Raw genomic sequence first — 14,037 nt, 5'->3', positions numbered from 1 at the left:
AGGGGAGAGGTCAGGGTCAGCTGCTGGTGGGCACTTGATTGACCTTGGCATGCCAGGCCCTGCACAGCCCCAGGCTCGAGGCACATACCGGGAGGGAGGGAATGGGGTATCAGCAAGGGCTACCTGGAAGAGGTGACATTCAATGCACACTTTGAAGCTGGTTAGGGCCCCACAGGCTGGGGAGAGAAGAGGGTCTCCACCCACTCCCCTGCCCTGGTCCAGGCCCCCTTCAGCCCTGGCTTTAGCTGTTGCAAGAGCCTCCTCACAGGTTTCCCCACTTCCACCTTCTTCCCCCACTCCACTCTCCCACTGCAGTCACTGTGATATCTCTAAAAGATAAGTCAGATCGCGACTCTGCCCTACTTACAACCTTCATGGCTCCCTACTTCCCTCCAAGCAACGTCTGGGTTGCTTCTTACATGCCCAGCTCCTGCTGGCCCCTCTGGTCTCACTGGCTGTTCCACCTTGCCCTGGCCAGCCAGACTAATAGTCTCCCCTCCTTGCCTCCTCGCCTTGCACAGGCTGCATCCTCTCCCTGGTGCCTTCTGCCCTCTCCATGTCACTGGTTAATTCCAATTCATCCCTCAGGCCCCAGCCTACAGGCCCCTTCTTCCTGGAAGCCCTCGGGGACTGCTCCACCTCCACTCCTGGGCTGTGCCGGGTGCTTTCCTCTTTGTTCCCTGGTACCCTGTATTTCAGTCATCACAGCACCTCTGACCCTGTTTTCTGTCTGTTTTCTCATCCATCTCTGTTGCTGGATATGTACTCAGGCAGGGAGGGATCGTGGCTGAGTCATTTACATTTTATGCCCCGCACAGTGTCTGGTAAATTTTGAATGAATGAATGAATGAATGTTTAGGTGGAGAGAACTGAAAGTGCCGTGGCCTGGATAGAAGAAAACCTCCTCCCCCTGCCTTGAGTTCTCTCCACCCACTCTGGCACTGTGTTGTCCCGTGTTGCCTGTTCTCTATTTCCTGTATCTAAGTCCTACCTTCCTAATTGATCTGAAAAGGGGCTGTGTGTGCTCTGTAAAGACTGGTGGACCCAAAAGGGATGTTAACAGCTAATAAACACAGCAGTTTATTTTCCCTAGCAGTGAAAATGCAATGAGCTTCACCTGTCAAAATAGCAAAAAGAAGTACAAAAATGATAACACTCCATACTAGTGAGGATATGGTGAAATTAGCACTCCCATGTATTATTGGTGGGAGTATAAATTGGAATAATCATTTCTGAAAACAATCTGGCAGTAATGTGTCAAGAGCTCTAAAAATGTTCAAACTTCCTGGCCTAGCGATCCCATTCTTGTTCATCCATCCCTAGAAAATAACCCAAAAATAGAAAAAGTTGTATGCACAAAGCTGTTTGCTTCAGTGGTTTTTTACAATAGTAAAAACCTGGATCTGCCAAAATTTTAAATAACAGTGAGATGGTTCTATAGTCAACTTACTCAGAAACGTAGTCTATGGTCATTAATAATAGCCAATGTTGCTGGCATTATAACGACTCATTTAACACTCCCATGTCAACCTATTAGGAACTGAGGCACAGAGAGATCTGGAAACTTGCCCAAAGTCAAGCAGTAAGTGCAGGATTTGAACCCAGATACCTGGGCTCTGGAGTCCGTGTCTTCCACCCTGACACTGGATCCATTAAGAAGGATTCAAACCACTCTGCAGTCATTTAAAAAATACTCATGATACACCAGTCAGGGAGAAAAGGAGGAGACTAAAAAAATGACCTGTACAAACATAGTAATGACATCTACATAGAAACTAGGTGTTGAGAGAAAAGAGGGGAAGAAAACACCAAAATGCTAACAGTGGTGGTGTTTCAGGCTTCGGTGGGGGCAGAGATGGAGGGGTTTTTTTGTTTGTTTGTTTTGGGGACAGGGTCTTGCATTGTCACCCAGGCTAGAGTGCAGTGGTGTCATCATAGCTCACTGCAACCTCAAATTCCTGGGCTCAAGCGATCCTCCTGCCTCAGCCTCCCAGAGTGCTGGGACTACAGGTGTGAGCTACCGCACCCAGCCTGAAGTGGGTTTTTATTTATTTCATCTCCCTATGTTCTGGTTTTTCTGTATGTCGAAGCCTATGGGGAGGTAGGCCTGGAAGAGTACTGTTATTTGACTTTTTTAAGGAATATTTTTAATAAAACCAAAGGTTCAGCAAGCTTTGGCAAAGAAAGAAACCCCAGACCCCAGCCGGCCGGCCTCATGTAGGATTCTGGCCTCAGGCCCTGCAAATTTGGTGGTGTTTCAGGCTTGGGGTGGGGACAGAGATGGAGGTGAGGGTTTTTTTTGTTTTGGGGACAGGGCCTCGCTTTGTCACCCAGGCTAGAGTGCATCTGCAACCCAAAAGACAGGGGCTCAGGGAGAGGCAGGGGCCTATTCAAAGGCCCACCCATGACCCCAGCCAGGAGAGCAGGGTCAGGAAGGGACTCCCCATCCCATCCAGGGGCCCTGGCAGGGAGGACCAGGCCAAAGGAGAGCCTGCCCGGGGCCCTAACCTCCTGCTTAAAATCCTTCTTGGGGTCCCATCACTTTTGGGGACAGTTCAGAGTCCACAGCCTGACACCCAGACTTTTGCCAAGAAAGTCCTGCTGGCCACACTCACCCTCTGCACTTGCCTCTGCACCTGTCTCTCCAGGGCCCCCAGGACAAGGTGCACTGAGGTGCCAAGCTTTTGCACAGGCTGTGTCCCTCCATCTGGGGGCCACACCACCCAGCTGGAACCCTGCCCTCAAAACTTAGTTAAGCTGTCACCGGTGAGTGACATGTCTGGTTATTAATACTTATCAATCCAGCCCCCCAAGTGAGCTCCCCGAGAGCAGGGCTTGGTCTGGTTCTTGGTGACAGCCCCATTCCCCCACTCAGCCCCCCAGCTCACCTGGCTCTTCCCTCAGGTCTCAGCCTTAAGGTCACTTTCTGACCTTCCCCCCATAGGAAATGGGCTGCCCTGTTATACACTCCCATGGCCCCCTGCACTCTCCCGACCCCACCTTTATACCATGCCTCTAAATACTCCTCCAGTCCTACCTCCCCATCAGCCGTGACCCACAGGGGCAGTGTCACCGCTGCAGCCCCAGAGCCAAGTGCTGGCCACATAGTAGGTGCTCAAGTACCTAGTACACACTGGGTGTCCAATAAATGTTCATTGAGAAAATCGATGAGAGGAGGGGTCTTTATATGCAGGCCTTGAAGACCAAGAACTCTGCCAGGAGAGCGTTCCCAGCAGAGGGGCAGTGTGCGCAAAGGCGTGCAAAAATGCTAGCTTCCCAGGACAGCGAAGGTTCACAAACACGATCCCCGCCCCTCAGAGGGGCACAGCTCCTGCTGCGTTCTGGCTGGGGTAGGGAAGGCAGTGGCAGTGTTCCCAGAAGAGGGGGCTCATCCCACTGAAGGAGAAACAAAGACTTCATGAAGGTGGGACTTACTGATAGATGGAAGGGGAAATTTCAAGAGGGAGATGCAAGGGAAGGGCATGGCAGGTGGAAAGTACTGCATGTGCAAAGGCCCAGGGGCAGGCAAGTGCACGGCCTCATGCTGGTCAGGAGTGGGTATGGTATAGGAATTCACAGGGGAAGAAGGGAAAGGTGGCCAGGGCCACTCACAAGGGGCCAGAGTTCCAAGCTAAGGTGCCTGGATGAAAAGCCACTGGGGGCCATGGGAGGTCCGGGGGAGAGTCATGGTCATGGTCGTTATGGGGCCAGAAGGATGGTCAGGAGGGGACAGGTAGATGGTCTAGGAGAAGCTGAGGTTTCCCATCTTTCCAGCTCCTGAGACCCCCAAATGCACAGTTTGCCTCCCTCGGCCCCCCAGTCTATTCCGCCTGGAGCCCTGAGTCCCAGTGCTGCGCCGCCCCACCCCCAAGACCCTGGCCAGGCAGGGCCAGCTTCGGAAACTTGCCCCTGGGAACTTCCTGTGAGGAACGAGCTCCCAAAGGTCCTGGATCCAATTAGGCTGGGTTTCCGCAGCCCTGCGGGGCCCGGGCAGGGCTGATCAGAGTGGGAGGAGTGCTTTCTGCACTCGGGTCAGGGTCAGTGAGAGCTGGCAAGCTGCCTCTCCCCCTCCCTGCCCTCCACTCCCCACCCCTTTGCCCTCTGGACCCCCCAGCCCCACCCCAGCCACCCGTCTCTGCAGGGCCCTCGTCCAGGCTGAGAGAATGTTCTGCAGGCTTTGAGCACATGCCCCTCCCTACTTCCATCTCCCCAGGAGAAGCCAGCTCCCATCCCCATAGGAATTCCTGCCGGCATGAAATGATGACAATAACAATAGTAATAATAATAATAGTTACTTCCTCCACACAAGGCACTGTAAGGCTCTCCAAGCACTTCTCACTGAGGCTCCCAATGACCTCATAATATAGATGCTGTGAACATTTCTTTGAAACACATATGCAGAAAGATGCTTAGAACATAAACGGACAGCTCAATGACTTATCAGGAAGCACACGTCTAGGGTACTTAAGAAGTCCCCACCCCTAGTCCCTCATCAATTACAGTCCCCTCCTGTCCCCCGAAGCTTCTGCGATGATCTCTTCCTTATTTGGGGCCAGGAATGAGGCTCAGAGAGGTACTAACCTGTCCCAGGTCAAGCAGCTTGTGAGAGCAAGGGGCGCAGAACCCTCTGGCAAGTCCATTTCTGCTCTGGGCCTCCACGCCCTCCTCTATAAGACGGAGGAATTCAACTAAATCACAGCCTGGGTTCCTGAACCCTCAAAGGGACAATGTGGCAGCTCAGGGCTTAGAAGTACTGCTTCTGGGACCAGAGAGCCCTAGCTTGGGCCCTTGGGATTGTTACCCATATCCCCAAGCCTCAGTTTTCTCATCTGTAAACTGGGAATGATAATGGTATTTCCATGGGGTTATTGTGAGGATGAAATGAGTTAATATGTACAAAGTCTTTAGAATAGTGCCTGGTGCACAGTAAGGACGCTGTAAGCATTAGCGGTTGTCATTGTTGTTAGGGTCTCTAAAGCCAAAGAGCCTTTCCCAGCATTCCAAAGACTGGCGTGGAAATCTGACCAACCAGTGATGCTACCTGGGCGGTGAGAGGGGAGTAGCTCTGGGCAGTTTTCAGGACCCCCGGGGGCCGCCCTGCTGACTGGCAGAGGTCCAGGTCTGAGATTAACTCACAACAAGAAAGCCAACTGCTCACCCCAGCTCTGGCCTGGCCCCCAGGAGCTTTCTAGACAGGTCCCAGGGGTCCTGGGGCAGGGAACCGCTGGCAGGTCACAGGCCCGGTCTCCTGCTGTCTCACAGGGCCTCCAGGGCAGGCAGCCTGCAGGGCCTGGGGTGGAGGCGGCAGACAGACTGGGCCCTGAGCAGGGCAAGGCAGCAAAGGGAGGGGTGGGCTGGTCAGAGAAAGGAGTGGGCAGGGTCTGGGTGGGCACGTGGGTGGGGTCGACACGCCAAGCCCTACCAGACTGGGCCCCACCTGCCCCTTCATCCCTACGCCCTCCCCCAGGTGGCAGTGCTACCACCCCCTCCGCATTCCTGGATGTCCCACCTCAGGGTCTTTGCCCAGGGCAGGCTGTTCCCTCTGCCTGGAATGCCCTTCACATGGAAAACGTCAGGTCACAGTCCAGGTATCCGCTCCTCCCAGCACCCCCGCACCACCACTATCACCCTCATCATAGTGAACATAAAAGCAGGAAGCTACAGGGAAGTCCTTATAGAAAAGTAGCTCCTTCCCAGCACTGACCAGAATCTGCGATCACACAATCATTTGTGCGGCCTTTTGTATAAAGTCTGCCTCCCTGTCAGGGCACATTTGTTTCCCGCACACCTATCCCCAGCATCCAGCACAGGGCTGGTGGCATACAGTAAACGCTCAAGAATACCCCGGAAAGAAGGCGGAGGTGGAAATGAGCTGCCTGCCCCACCACTGTAAGCAGAGCCAGGGTGTGGGCACACGCCTGAGCGCAAGAGTGTGCATGAGGGTGCGTGTGCAAGGCCCGGAATGCAAGGTTGCATTCTTGCAGGTGTAAATGAGCGTGTGTGTGTGTGTGTGTGTGTATGCAAGATGCACCTATGTGTAAAAACACAGGCGTGCCTGAGTAGGCCTGGGTGCACAGAGCTGTGTGTGCAGGTGAGCAGGGTGTGTACCAAGAGTGTGACGGACACGCAGATGAATGGGCATGTGGCTGCATGTCGTTTCCTGGGAGGGCTCACACGGGTGCGTGGCCAGGTGTGTAATCCTGCAGGTGGCAGGAGTGTATGCATGTGCTCCCGTGTGGTGTGTGTGCACCGTGTGTGGATGCACACTCCAGCAGACATGCCTCCTCAATTCCTGGTGGCCCAATTCGGGGTATCTGTGGTGGTATTTCTGAAATAGCAAGGGAGCACCCCAAATTAGCAAAGATGGAGTGGGTGGGAGGGTCGGCGAGTAGTGGAATAGCTGATAATGTGAATATGTACGAATGTGTGTATTTGAGTGTGGAGGGGTGTGCCTCCCAGCCAGGTGTCGCCCCACAGAATCCCAGAACCTGGATGGCTGGCTAGACTGTCCCCTCAAGAACCCTGAAGTCTTTGCCCAAAGCTCAGAAAAGGACTCAGATGGTGGGAGCCCACCAGGGACATCCTTGTGGCCACATACATGAGGCAGGGACACGGCAGGACCACTCAGGCCCCAGAGCCAAATCCCTCAGCCTTCTCCATTACCTTATCCACTAAAGAGCCCACTCAGCCACCTCCCGAAATCCAGCCCAGCTCCAGCCCCAAGTTCCAGAAAGCCATCCCACCACCATAGCCACAACCCACCTGCACTGCGGCCGGCTTCCTCAGCCCCACCTGAGTGCCACGCACAGCCCTGGACATCCAGGAACGCTGTCCCCATCGTAGAGCGAGGAGGAAACTGGTGCCAGAGAGGGAGCGGCTGCCCCAGCAAGGGCTTTCCCCTGCCTTTGAACCCCAAGGCTGACACTGTGGCAGTCTGTTGGCACCCAGGGAGCAGAAAGCCCACCAGGCAACGCCTCTGGAGATGCACGTGGCCTTGGACAAGGCCCCCTCCTCTGCCTTCCCACTTCAGTTTCCCCAATGGGTAAAATGAGGTTTGACTAGATGATATCAAGTCTACTTCTCTCCTAACAGTGCATGACTTTGGCTGTCACATAATTCTCCAAGAATTGTGTACTTAAATATCATCAGATGCAGACTTTATTGGAAAGATACCGTTGTGTCCTTTCCCTGAGCACACCAAGCCTGTCCAGATACCCTGGATGAGTGTCAAGCACTGGGCTACAGACATAGGCACATAATTCTCCAAGAATTGTGTACTTAAATATCATCAGATGTAGACTTTATTGGAAAGATACCGTTGTGTTCTTTCCCTGAGCACACCAAGCCTATCCAGATACCCTGGATGTGTGTCAAGCACTGGGCTACAGACATAGGCGGAGCTCGGGAAATACTGAGGGTTGACTCGGTGTTTGTACAGCCATTCATTCATTCACAGGTTCAATGCCGTGCACGGAGGCTGCCTGCCCTCAAGGAGTTCACAACCCAGTGGGAAGAAAGAGGCTACTGAAGCCCTGAAACCACAAGGTCAAAGGCACTGGGAAACCATAACAGTAATATCACGTCCGAGGCACACGGGGAGGTGCAGCACTTTACACTTTGTAAAGAATATCTCCCCAGCAATGAGAATTGTCTCACAATGGGGGACAGGAGGGACCTAGCGAGGAGGGTGCTCACTGGAGCCAGTTTCTAGCAGAGACCAGAGGCCCTTTTGCATGGGAAAGAGATTCTTGCTCTGTGCAGGGGTCAGGAGAGGTGAGGTTGGGCTTCCTCTCAATAGCTGAGGGATTCTAAGGAGGAGTCCTAGAGTGCTGGGTTCAAATCCCAGCAACAGCCCCAGTGAGCACCATGACCTTGAGCAAGTTACCTAATCTCTGTATGCCTCAGTTTCCTCATCTGTAAAACAGGACTTAACTATGCTAATGAGCATTAACTATGTTAATATTTATAAAGCCTTTGGCCTGGCACAAAGTGATTGCTCTGTGCCATTAAATAAATAAGGCAGTTGAAAGTCCACTTTGTAAGAGTCTAATCTAAGATCAGATCATGTTAAGACTCCAAGTGTCCAAAGGTTCTGAGCTGGAAAGCTTCACAGATGCTTCTGAGAATCTAAGGTTCTGAGATTGGAAGAGACTGGGATCCTTAGATTCCATGATTTAATCATCTTGTTATTTCCTGACAACAGCCCGGAGCCTCCCAGGGGAAGGAGAACTGCATCTCCCAGGCACTGCCCGCCGCCAGGGCTGCTGCCACACCTGGACTCGCTGGCCTTTCCTCACCTCTGCTAAGGCCCCAGCCACACCATGGCAGAGCCACCTGCTCACACTCCCGCATGGGGCTTCGGCATGTTCTAGTGGTGCAGACAGGCAAGAAGTGCAAATAAACAAACAGATGAAAAGGTCTCAGATACTGATAAGAGCCACAAGAGAAAATTAAAAGGGGCTGATGTGACAGAGAGTGGCAGTGGGAAGCTATTTTAGAGCAAGTGGTCTGGGAAGCCTCTCTGAGGAGGTGACATTCAAGCGGAAACCTGTGAAATAAGAAGGTGCCAGCCATGCAAACGCTTAGGGAAAAGCAGACCAGGCGGGGGGATGTGCAAAGGCCCTGCCAACAGGCTTTGCAAACTCAAGGTGCAGAAAGAAGCTGGAGGTGGTGAGATTCCAGGGTGAGGAGGGAGAACTGAGGTTGACAGGTGGGCAGGGCCCAGACCATGAAGAGCTTTGTAGGCCCAAAAAGGGCTTGGGATTTTTTTCTTCTAAATGCCTAGGAAACATTAGAAGAGTTTCAGCAGGAGAATGACAAGGCAGAGCAGGGCTTTCAGGGTCCCCAGATCATTTAGCTCATTCTGAAACCACCAACATGTTTCTCAAAATCAAGGCAGAGCCTAGGATGGTAACCAACAGTCCCTATTATTCGGTGGGTATATACAGAGCTCCAACCCTGTGCCTGGGTCAGGGCTGGGAGACACTGTCTTGCTATCACTCCCAACAACCCATGAGAGATTTACAGAGAGTACCCCATTTCAGAGATGAGGAAACTGAGGCTCGGAGAGGGAAAAAATGTGTTCAGAGTCACACAGCCACGTGACACCTGGGGCTTGATCTCAGGACCCAGGTCCAACACTGCCATGGTCTGTGGAGCCCCCTTGCTGTTTTCAAGCCTCCTATTCTCCGAGAACTTCCCTGGGGACTCATGTAGGCACCCAGTGAACACTGCCTCGGGTGGTGCTTTATGCACCTGCAGTCTGACCTCTTCTTTCTCGTTGGCTTTAGAGCCCTGGAGGACTATACCTGTATCTCACACGTCTGTCCAACCTGGGCTCGGTGAGCCAAGGAGAGGATGGATGGACAGACAGACAGATGGACTTCTGAGATGACTAACCAATAAACTAATGAATGGTCCATGAAAGAATAAAGGAACGATCTAGCAACAAATGAGTGAATAAACTAACCAGTGGTGGAAGAATGAACAGATGGAGGGAAGACGGAATGGCCAGAGGGGCAGGGCAGGGAAGTGTCTGCCCAGGGAAGGAAGGGCTGGGGCCAGTCTGGCTTCAGACCCAGTCCACACCTCACCCACATCCCAGCTTCCTCCTTTCCACCTGGGACCAGCCTGCCTCCCAAGACTACAGAAGGGGAGACATTCCCCATGTCTCCGCCAAGTGTTGGTCACTATTCCACGGCCCCATCACTGTGGAGCATCACCCCCAGCAACTGATGCTCTCCTGGGCCCAGTGGAGCCTGGCAGTGGCTGGAGTGGTTCACTCTCCCTCTGAGCCTCTCACAGAGGAATGGAGACAGAAGATCAGGGCTCTGGTCCTAGCTGGGCCCCAAAGCATTAGGTGACTTCCAGCTGGTGGTTTCCCCTCTCTGAGCCCAGATGACCTCAAAGGGCCTTTCTAGCTCTGACATTCTTTGGGGGATGGGCCTCTGGGTTTTTACACAGTCACCAGGGTCAGCAGAAGAATTTGAGAGACCAAATTCTCTCAAATGTGCCCACGAGCACTGAAGTCCACCTGGGAAAAGGCCGAGACAGGGAGTCTACAGGCCTGAGTTTAAGCCGTCTCTGCCACCGTTCAACCTCTCCCAGCCTTGGTTTCCTAATGGTAACAACTGTACACCATGCTGTACAAACTGTAAAGTCCAATCCTCTCAGGAAGGATCATGATGGTGGGTTACGGGGGGAGTGAAGGGGTCATGCTGCCCTATTCCAGTCCAGTTCTGTCCAAAACGAATCTTCCAGGGCTCTCGGCCCCCAGTGCAGAACAGTGGGGACAGCCCCGCAGTGGGAGTCTGAACATCTGGGTCCCTGGCTCAGCTCTTCTTCTACCTGGCAGTGTGACTCTGGGCAAGTCACTGCCCCTTTCCGGACCTCAGTTTCTCCATCTAAAAAGTGCCTGGCTGGGTACCCTCTGGCCCAGGCGTGCCAAGTTCCACAGCCCTGAACCCCTAAACCCCAGCCTTCAACACCTGACTCTGTCTTCAGGAAGCTCACACTGTCCAGTGGAGCCAGGACATGGACCAGGAGTGAGACTAAAGGGTTCTCCACCCCAGGAAATGCTAGGGTAGGGGTTAGATACGTTCAGGGCAGACCGCAGGGTCCTCCCAGGATAGACAGACTTTCCCAAAAGGGGAAAGGCCAGGCCCAACCCTCCCCTGGGCCTTGGACAGCGCCAGCCACCCCAGACCTTGTAGACCTGCCTTCAGACCCCCTTAGCAGCCTGCAGAGCCAGCAGGCCCTGACCTGTCCAGTGAGATACTTCAGGAACTTAACTGAAGTCCAAACTGCTTCCAACTCAGGAGCCTTCAGGGTGTCCGGCAGGGGTAGCAGAAAGAGCTAAGAGCCCACCACAGGGGAGAGAGTCACAGCACTGGGGACCAGCAGACCAGACAACCTCTCCTGCCACTCCCCTCAGATAGGACCCGCTAGGGCTGCAGGCCTGCACCCAGCCAAAAGCCCACCACAGGTCGGTGTGGGGCTATTCACCACCAGATGTCACCCCTGGGGGCCAAGCGGACCACCAAGTTGGGGAAGGGGCTCTGCAACTGCAAACGGCCAAGCACACTTGCGTGCAGGGTCTGCGGGTCACCCCAGCACCTGGGCAGGATCCCCACCTACCAGGGGGGCCTGGCCACCCATGAAGGAGACAGGCCCACCCCTACACACACCGCTCCGGAGGTTCCACACTGCTCCAGGGCAGGGTGGTGGGAGAACAGGATTATTTCCTCAAGCCAGGGGTCTTAGCTGGAAACCCTAGGCCCGCTTCGAACCCCAATTGCCAGCCCTCTCCCCCAGATCAGAGGACACAGTTTCGTACAACGGCATTTTTGTAGAGCCCCTTCCAAAAGACATTTCCCGGTTCCCCCAAAACTCCCATCCCCAAGCCTCCACATCCCCCGAGCAGCTCCGAAGAAACCGGCAGTTAACTTTTCCCAAAAACCCTGCAAAGGCAGCTGGCTGGGGGGAGAAATGGGCCCCGAGATCCTTTCGCGGCATTTCACTGCCTTTCAAAAAAAAAGAAAAGAAAAGAAAAGAAAACTTTCGGAGTTAACTTTAAATTCTCAGCCCTGCCCCCCAAATCGCCCGGCAGCTTCCCCTTTTTTTTTCTTTAAAGTGCAATTGCATTGTGTCTCACCTCCCCGAAAGGCTCGCGGCTCTCGCCAAAGAAAAGGAAAAAAAGCCAACCCTTCGGGTGCCCCCTCTGCTTCCAGCCGCCTCTCCCACATTCTCAGACAGTTTTATTAAAATTTTCAGACAAAAGAAAAACAAAAATGGCAGCCTGGCTTATTTTTAAAACAGGACAGGGACGCCATATTCTGCAGATCTGCAAAAAAAAGGGAGAAATCCGGCACTGGCCGCTCCACCGGGCCGGCTGCAAAGTGCGCGAACCGCGCCGTTTGCAATCCGTTTATTTGCATTAAGCCCCATGAATCATTGTTTACCGGAGAATTGCAGCAGGTTTGAATAGCCCGGCTTAAGAAAACACACACACACGCGCGCGCACACACACACACACACACACACACGCACTCGGAGACCAGCCCCAGACACGCCGCGGGAGACACTTCCTACCCCGCGCGCCCCGCCGCCGCCGCCGCCGCTCCGGGCCGGGCCCCAGGCGCAGGCGGCCCGGGCCCTCGGAGCGCCCCAGCCCGCGCTGACAGCGCCCGCGCCCCGGCCCGGCCCCCGCCCGCAACTCGGCGCAACTTTCCCGCGGGCAGGCGCCCGGCGCCGCTGGGCCCGCTCCCCGCGCGCCCCGGGCCCGCACGGACCTGGCTGTGCTGGCGGCGCCTCCGGGACGCGGCCGCAGCCCCGCGCCCGGCGGCCCGAGCAGGGCCGGGCTGGGGCTCCGGCTCAGGCTCCGGGCTCGGGCTCCGGCTCCGGCTCGGTGCGGAGCCGCGCGCAAACCTTCCGGGTCGCCTGCTGTTCACTTCTGGGTTCTGCAAGCGCCGAGGCGGCGGCGGCGGGAGGCTGGGTCTGCAGCGCCGCGCGGCCCCCCGTGCGCTCGGCGAGCCCCCGCGCCAGGCGCCCGGCTCCGGGGGGGCCGCGTCGGGCCCCCGCCTCTCCGGCTGCGCAGCCCGTCCGGCCCCGGGGGCTCCCGCGAGTGGGCAGCGCCGGGCGCTGGCGACGGCGCGCGAGGGGAGGGGGCCGGGCGGGGGGCGGGGGCGGGCCGCGCGCTGGGGGCCCCGCTCGGGCCCCGGGGCCTCGTCTCGCGCTCGCCGCCGCCGCCTCGCAAAGTTGCACTGCGCCCCCCGCCCGCGCCGCGCCGGAGGCAGAGCCACAAAGGAACTCCTCGCCCCCCTCCGCCCGCCCGAGCCGCGCGGGGAGGGCACCGGCGCCCGGCCCTAGGACAGCCCCTTCCCCAGCGCGGGGGCTCCCGGGGCCCCGGCGGCCGCGGCCATTGTCCCGCCCAGGCCCGGCCGCCGCCTCGCCACCCCCCTCCCGGGAGATGGCGGGCTGGGGACCCCGGCCTGGCGGCTACGGCCCTGACCAGGCCGAGCGCTCGCGGTGCCAGGCTGCCCCTGGGGGTCTCCCTCGAAGACAGCAGGCTGGAGGGGACCCCCAGAATGGACCCTCACACCTCATAACAAACGATCTCGCTCAAAATCCAAGCTGAGATTTTTTTTTTTAAAGACGAGGACATGGGGGTGGGGGGCAGAAGTTTGCACAAGCCAGGCCACCCCTCTCTGGCCCTAGGCCTGAACCCCAGCGGATGGGGCGGCTTGAAGCTGGCAGCGGCTCTTCTCGCAGAGTCTGTCAGAGGTGGCACCGAGAAGAGTCTGTCAGAGGTGGCACCGGCTGTCCCCCAGCTCCAGACCTCAGAGCCATCTGTGTGACTCCTCCTCCCGCCTCACCCTCCCCAGCCAATCAGTCACCAAGTCCTCCTGATTCGGCCTCCCGGGCTGTGTCAGCTTCCAAACTTCACTTCTACCTGAGGAGGCGGCCAGTTCCTGGATCCTTTCACTGGCTTGGATTTTCTGTGGCACCCACTGCGGCCCAGCCTCTGCGCCAGGGTGAATCGGGCTGTCCCTGCCCTCAGGGAGCGCATGGTCCCCGGGGAAGGACACACACACACACAATCATCTGCCAGCGTTTGTTCTCCAGAAAGCATTTCCCAATTCAGTCAATAGGTACTGAGGACCTCCTAAGCATCAGACGCTGTGAACAAGCCGGACAAAGTCCCTGGCCTCAGGGAGATGCTAGTCTAGCACAGGATGGCAAACACTGCCAGCAACTTGAGGACAAGGCCCACAGGGGCCACTCCTTCTCAAGCCCCAAGCCCCAAGCACAGTGCCTGGCCCAGAGCAGGGGCACAATAAACATATATGGCATGGATTAGTTGGAATTACAAAGCAAGGTGGGAGAACACAGAGGAGGCCACTCTTTTTCCCAGAGAAGTGGGCAAAATCTTCAGAAATTGGTTCTGGGGTGGGGGAAGAAAGGAAAGCCTTCCAGTTTCCAGAAATGAGGATGATAAAAGTACCAACCCCCAACCCATTGTTGAGAGGTTCTTTGAGA

The 14,037-nt window shown here is 55.8% G+C and overlaps 1 protein-coding gene across 1 annotated transcript in view; it reads right to left on the bottom strand.

The window, feature by feature from the left end:
- ZNF362 (zinc finger protein 362) overlaps positions 1-12,453 on the bottom strand; it is a 37,543-nt gene extending 25,090 nt beyond the window's left edge. Inside the window, exon 1 of the mRNA XM_069477641.1 lies at positions 12,291-12,453. The gene's annotated coding sequence lies outside the window, so the exon portion shown is untranslated. The remainder of the gene's footprint in view (positions 1-12,290) is intronic.
- Positions 12,454-14,037: the final 1,584 nt, after the last annotated feature.

The sequence above is a fragment of the Eulemur rufifrons genome, chromosome 8 (genome assembly GCF_041146395.1).
Source record: "Eulemur rufifrons isolate Redbay chromosome 8, OSU_ERuf_1, whole genome shotgun sequence".
Classification (NCBI taxonomy): Eukaryota; Metazoa; Chordata; class Mammalia; order Primates; family Lemuridae; genus Eulemur; species Eulemur rufifrons.
This window is presented reverse-complemented; position numbering and strand designations above follow the sequence as displayed.